The sequence below is a fragment of the Loxodonta africana genome, chromosome 2, assembly GCF_030014295.1.
Source record: "Loxodonta africana isolate mLoxAfr1 chromosome 2, mLoxAfr1.hap2, whole genome shotgun sequence".
Taxonomy (NCBI): Eukaryota; Metazoa; Chordata; class Mammalia; order Proboscidea; family Elephantidae; genus Loxodonta; species Loxodonta africana.
This window is the reverse complement of record NC_087343.1, coordinates 225,881,493-225,888,544: the sequence shown is the minus strand read 5'-3', so window position 1 is coordinate 225,888,544 and position 7,052 is coordinate 225,881,493.

Genomic DNA, 7,052 nt, shown 5'->3' with positions numbered 1-7,052 from the left:
TTATTCTATGGGACACCAGGAGTGTATGTGAGGAAGACTGGGCGGGGGAGGGAGGACATGTTGATAAATGCTTGTTGCACGTGTCTATGGTCGTTCACAACATGACCACTATCTGCTTTGATAGTAAAAATCACTCTCCCTGGTCGTAGCTAGAGGAAACATTCCAAACCTTTGCAAAGTGGAGAGTATCAAACCATGTAAGCGAAGGAAGAACTGACTGAATAGATAGCCCAGAGAAGTCCCTGAATAGTGCCAACTGTCAATGAGCTCAGCTGTTGGCGGTTCGAGTCTAAGCAGAGTGCCTCAGAAGACAGGCCTGGTGATCTTCTGAAAAATCAGCCACTGAAAACCCTGTGGAGCATAGTTCTACTCGGACACGTGGGGTTGTCACTCAAAGGCAAACTTTTTTTTTTTTTTTAATATAGTCCAGAGGCCAAGGCCAGACCCATACCCTGCGCATGTAACCTCTTGATCCTTCTTCGCTTAGAATGAAATGTTTGTAGAAAAGCAGGATCCCTTTCTCCCTTTGCAATTCAAATAAGGTTTTAGTGGGAAGATAGCTGAGGATAAGCCCACCAACATCAGACCCACTGCCGTCAAGTCAATTTCGACTCATAGCGACCCTATAGGACACAGTAGAACTGCCCCATGCAGTTTCCAAGGAGCACCTGGTAGATTCAAACTGCTGACTTTCTGGTTAGCAGCCATAGCTCTTACCCACTACGCCACCAGGGTTTCCACCAGCACCAGAGAGCACCAAACTAAGCTGGTCTTGAGCCACATGTAATTAATCCTCAAGAAATCTTTCCAGATTACCAGAAAACTCCCCCAAGGGATCTAGATTTAACTTAACTGACTCAAATCGTCCTGGGATTCGGGGACCTTTGTGACCAGTAATGGAATCCCTGGGTCATGCAAATGGTGAACTCGCTTGGCTGCCATCAGAAAAGTTGGAGGTCCCAGTTCACCCAGAGGCACCTCAGAAGAAAGGTCTGGTGATCTGCTTCTGAAAACTCAGCCACTAAACCCCCGTGGAGCAGTTCTGCTCTGACACATTAGGGGCCGTTATGAGTCGGAGTCAACTCAATGGCAACTGGTTTTTTTCAGTTTACTGGTGGCCAGGATGCTTCGTGGAAGAAAAACAAACAAAACCCAAACCAGTTGCCATCGAGTCGGTTCCGACTCATAGCTACCCTATAGGACAGAGTAGAACTGTCCCATAAGGTTTCCAAGGAGTGGCTGGTGGATTCAAACTGCTGACCTTTTGGTTAGCAGCTGAGCTCTTAATCACTGTACCACCAGGGCTCGTGGAAGAAGGGTAGGGTTAAAATTTGACCTTTTGAAGATTTTTTTTTTTTTTAATATCCTGAAGTAGCAGAAAAGTCTTCACTTGAATCAACATGACTGATGCCTCTTCTCTCTTTGGTGGACAATGCTGGACTCTTGTACCATGAGTGTGTACAGGGGCTAATTTAGCGAGATCTGAAATGAAACCAAGGTCATGGAACATACAGAAAACACAGAGGAGGGAAGAGACAAGAGCATCCCAGTACAAAGAAGACTTTCCTGGCTAGGCTCAAATCCTCTGACGCCAAGCTGGTCAGCAGAGGTGGGCTGGGCGGGGTGTGGGGGCGTCTGTGATCTCTGATATATCTGTGATCAAGGGTGCTTCCACGCAAACTAACCAGCACCTTGGGCCCAGCATAAATCATGTCCATTTCCCATCAGCACAGGCTGCTTCTAAGTTATTGGGGCTGGGTTGTTCAGGTCTTTTTGCTACCCAGAACTCACTTTACATGCTCAGTTCTGCCTCAAACATGCAGACATTGTCACCTTCACCACCTTGAGATTCTCCCTCTACATATTCTAATCCTGCCTACAGGGGCCTCCTTTGTGGACTTCCCGGGGAGGTTGAATAGGCCCCCAAAGACATCCACACCCTCATCCCTGGAACCTAAGAATATGACCTTATATGGGAAAAAAGGACTTTGATTACATTAAGGATCTTGAGATGAGGGTATCATCCTGGACTGTCCAGGTGGGCCCTAAATGCCTTCACAAGTATGCTTACAAGAAGGAGATAAGACACACAGAAGAGGAGCAGGTCACCTGATGACAGACACAGAGATTGGAGCCACGCAGCCACAGGCCAAGGAACGCCTGGGGCCACCAGACACTGGAGGAGGCAAGAAAGAATCCTCGCATAGAGCCTTTGGAGCGAGCATACTCTGCTGACTCTTTGATAATGATTTTGGGCTACTGGCCTCCAGAACTGGGAGGGAATAAATTTCTGTTGTTTTGAAGCCCCCAAGTCAGGGTGCTTTGTTACAGCTGCCCTAGAAGACCCTAGAGGAAAGGTCGGTTTCCTTGGACCAGGAGCCAGTCAAGCCCTAGGAGTCAACTGAGCGCCTGTGTTATCAAAGACATGTCACTGTGCTGGACCCCAAGGCGACTGCGGCCACCAGGTGCCAGAAGGAAGCCTAGGTCTCCAAGTGTCCACAGAAGTGCTTTTTGCTTTCCCATCTGGCACCATGGGCGTTCTGGTCCCCACATCGCAAGTGTGCATTTCCTACTTGGTTCCCAGATGGCACCCCTGTATTCTTCCAGGTGTGCTTTGCTCTCCACAGCCACAGAACAAACCAGGTGGCCCTGCTGCCTGAGAAACAGTCCTGGTCAAGGAGAAAGGTTACCTCCTTCCCTCAACTGCAGGAAGGCTCCTGAGCTGCCTTCTGTTTATTCATGGGTCTCAGCATCCTTCGTGCCAGCCCAGTGAGAATACTTTATGTGCATTAATTTGTAATATCAATATATTAACGTACACGTATTAACTTAGTAACTACTTTATGAGAAAGCCATGAGTCTATCCCCACCTTTACAGATGGAAAAATGCAGGCACTGAGGGGCTAAATAATTTGACCAAAGTAACAGCTCTCCAAGCAACCAAGCTGGGATTTGAACCCAGACATTCCAGGGAGAAGGGGAGAAAAAAACTGAAGTTGTCAATGATGTCATTCTTTTTGGATCAACAATCAATGTCCATGGAAGCAGCAGTCAAGAAACCAAATGATGTATTTTATTGGGCAAACCTGCTGTAAAAAAAAAAAAAAATTAAAGTTTTAAAAAGCAAAAACGTCACTTCGACAACTAAGGTGTGCCTGACCCAAGCCATGGCATTTTCAATCTCCTCATAACCATGGGAGAGCTGGACAATGTAAAGGACAGACTACAGAATAATTGATGCAATTAGATTATGGTAGTGGTGAGGAATATTGAATATGCAATGGACTGCCAGAAGAACAAACATCTTAGAGGAAATACAACAAAATACTCCTTAGAAGCAAGGATAGTGAGACTTTGGCTCACTTACTTTGGCTGCGTCATCAGGAAAAACCAATTGCTAGAAAAGGACATCATGTTTGGCAAAGTAGAAGGTCAATGAAGATGAGGGAAACCCTCCATGAGATGGATGGACACAGTGGCTGCAACAATGATTCAAACGTACCAGCCATCATGAAGATGATGTAGGACTGGGCAACGTTTTCTGCTGTTATACGTAAGGTCGCCATGAGTTGGAGCCAACTGGCCCTAACACCACCACGTTGGGTGGTGGGAATGGTGCCCATGTACTTACGTGAATGTTCCTGGGGCTGGTCTTGCTCCTCCCTCCTCACAAGTGGCCCCCAGGTGTTCCTGTCATCCCTGAAAGTCCTTTTCCAGCCCAGACTCACTTCCTGACTCTTCTTTGCCATTCCAAGAAAAGGCATGTTCCCCTTGTCCCAGAGTCCCCACTCCTGGGTGGGTCTTGCAGCACTTGCCCCCCACCAACAGGGCACTGAGGCTGCCCTTCTGGACTCCAGCCAGGCCAGACAGGCAAGCACCCTCTTGAGGGAGATCGTTAGTTTGATGGGCTTTCTATCCCCCCGGGACTCATTCCCCATTCTTTCAACAACGCCCACACCACATTTTATCTGGGCCCCACCCTTGAGGTAGAATATGTGACACAGAAGTCAGCCAATCAGTGCAGCGCAGGCCCCTGGACCTGTGATAGGCCCAGAGGTGGGCCCCGGACCCTAGCCTGTCTAATCGGCATGAACTTGGATGGGCCAGAAAGCAGAGGATTCAGGCAGCCCCGCCCTAGGAAGGGAAAGGCCAAGTGAGGCTCTGGTTGTCCTGCCTTCTCCAACAGCTGCTGCAGCCCAGGGAGAAGGAGGCCTCAAGGCTCACCACCATCATGCCCCCTCCCAGCTGTGCTGTGCTTGAAGTCCCCACATCCCCACCATGAATACTGGGCAACTTGTGTTCAGGTCAGTGTTGGACATGGCTTCCTGGCTCCAGGAAGTGGCCTGAGATCCTCTCTGATTGATGCCTCCAGGGTGGATTATCCAATAGGCACAGTGCTCACCTTGCTTATCAGATCATCGTTAGGGAACAATTTCACATTTTTTCTCCCCATCAAAAATTCTCCTTCTAGGTATGGCTGGCATCTCTCTTATTCCCAACCCCATAGCACCTTCCTACAGAATCAAAGCCTCTTTTCAAATTTACACTCCCTGATAGGGGCAGATGACCCAGTAGGCAAGGTAAGCACTGGCTTACTTGTGCTTACTTACCCATCTGTAATGAACTAAGCTTACTTTGCTTCTTCATGGTGCCCACCCTCCCCCCACCAAGTGTGGACTGTGTCTCCCTTCACACTTAAACCCCACTGTGGATGGGCCTCCTGTCCCTGATGTCCCAGCTAAGGGGTCAGCCCCCTGAGGGCGGCTCCTTTCTTGATCCCTGCTTCTTTATATCCCTCCTCTAGCTGAGGAGGGGGTTTCTCCCAGACAGCGAACTGAGCAGGCCCCTTCCCCAGCAGCCCTGTGTTACCTGCAGCCCCCCGCCCTCCCTGCCTCACTGTCAATAACTCTTGTCGCCCGTCTCACACTCCATCTATTTGCATGCTTATTTTGTTCCTTGCCCACCTCCTCTACAAGAATGTTAACTTCCATGAGGCAGAGGGTTCCATCTTTATTGATTTTTTGCTTTTATCCTCACTGTTCCCACAGGGCTGGCTGGTAGTAAGCGTTCAGACATCTTTGCTGAGTGGATGACATCGTGCTGGTTCAGGAGGGTCCCTTCCACCTTGCTCTTGTGGCCACTACCTCTGGCCTTCTCAGCCCCTGTTATGTAGGATTTTAGGTATCTTAGAAAATTAATAGAGATACTCAGGTTTTTCAGACATAAACTTGTTTAGTTTACTGCATCGTAGTCGTGGAAAGGCATGCAAGTAAGATCTCAACGTGCATTTAGAACAAGAGGTCAGAATTAACAATTACAATGTTAGTTTCAGGGTTAGAGTCCAAATCTTTAGAGTTCAGGCTTTTACCTTTAATGAGAGGTTTCAGGAGGAAGGCTTAACCACAGCTTAAACTCAGCAGGGGTCCCTCCTAGCTAGACTCCAGGGTCAGTGGTGGTGGACAGAATCTCAGCTCCATCTCTACCTTCTCTCAGCAACTGAGCAGAAATTCAGGGTTTATATGTGAATTTCTTACCTTGGCGCCACACGACAAGGACTAATATGTGACGTCAAAGAGTAGTATTGTTACGTCTTTCCTCCAGGGTCAGAGAGTGGCCAAATGACACATCTACTTTTCAAGGTTAAAAAGTAGGGAGGTTATTTAGATTTATGTTTTCTTGTGTCACAGCATGCTCGGTTAAAGTGAACTTAAAGGTTGTTTATGTTCTTGACGTACTTCACCTGCTTCTGTGGAGCCCTGGTGGTACAGTGGTTGAGAGCTCAGCTGCTAACCAAAAGGTCAGCAGTTCAAGTCCACCAGCTGCTCCTTGGAAATCCTTTGGGGCAGTTCTACTCTGTCCTATAGGGTCACTATGAGTTGGAATCGAGTCAGTGGCAACAGTCTTGTTTTCTGTTTCTATGTCTAAGTTCAGAAACTTTCTAATGACTTACAGGTTTCTAATGACTTAATATTAGAGAGCTGCACAAGGTATATATTCATATTATGAATGATTATACATACGTATTATTGAAAGCATAATAGTGACCTGTATTTTATGGAATCTCAGAGCATTATAGAAACATACAGAACAGCCCCTCACGACAGCCTCTCCATCACACCAGCCTGGGCAGCAGGCTGCCTGCCACGTGGGAGAAGAGTGTCAAGACCTGAGGCAGGGTGCCTGCAAGGAGGGCTGGGCCGGTTCTCTACATGAGCCCCACTCCAGGCTGCCTGGGGGCGGCCTCTGCACAGGAAGGGGACCATAGTCCTTGCGGTCCACCTCCTTCACCTCCTTGCCACCCACCTTAGGGGGCAGGCACTGACTTTACACACCTGGACCTCCAGTGCAGCCTTTCCCAGACTGGGTGCCCAGGAACACGGGTCAGAAAACGAGCGCCAAGTCAGCTGCGCCTAGAGGAACTTAACAATTTCCTTCCTGTAGGCCTCTAAGCGTCTTTAACATGCTCATATGCTGTGCCACCAGACCCGCAGGGCCCCACAAACGGTCAGGGAGCAAAGGTAGGTGAGGGATCCCAGGGCTGGACTGGCGGGTGCTGCCTGCCTGCCTTTCTCTCCTTCAGTCCTCTCTCCTCCCATCCATTCACTCCTTTGCAAGCAGCTGTAGAGGGCTTACTTGGAGGAGAGACGGGGAGGAAGCGGTTAGGGTAGAACGAGGGGGGCTGAGAAAGAAAGAGTAGAGGGAGGGGGAGGGAAAGGAAGGAAGGGGAGGGAAAGGAAGGAAGGGGGAGGGAAAGGAAGGAAGGGGGAGGGAAAGGAAGGAAGGGGGAGGGAAAGGAAGGAAGGGGGAGGGAAAGGGAGGGAGGGGGAGGAAGGGGGCCTGACATCGGCCGAGACCTCGCCTGGAGCCTTGGACCCGCGATTCGCCCGCAGCTTGACAAGGCAGGGAAGGGGCGCGGCGGGCAGGCGGACTGGGCTGCGCGCGGTACTCGAGGTGGGGGGGCAGCACGTGCCTCCCGCGGCCCCTCCCGCAGGGCCAGGCCGTCCTTCCCCCGAGGTACTCGCTCCGCCCCACTTTCGGGGCACCTACAGCGC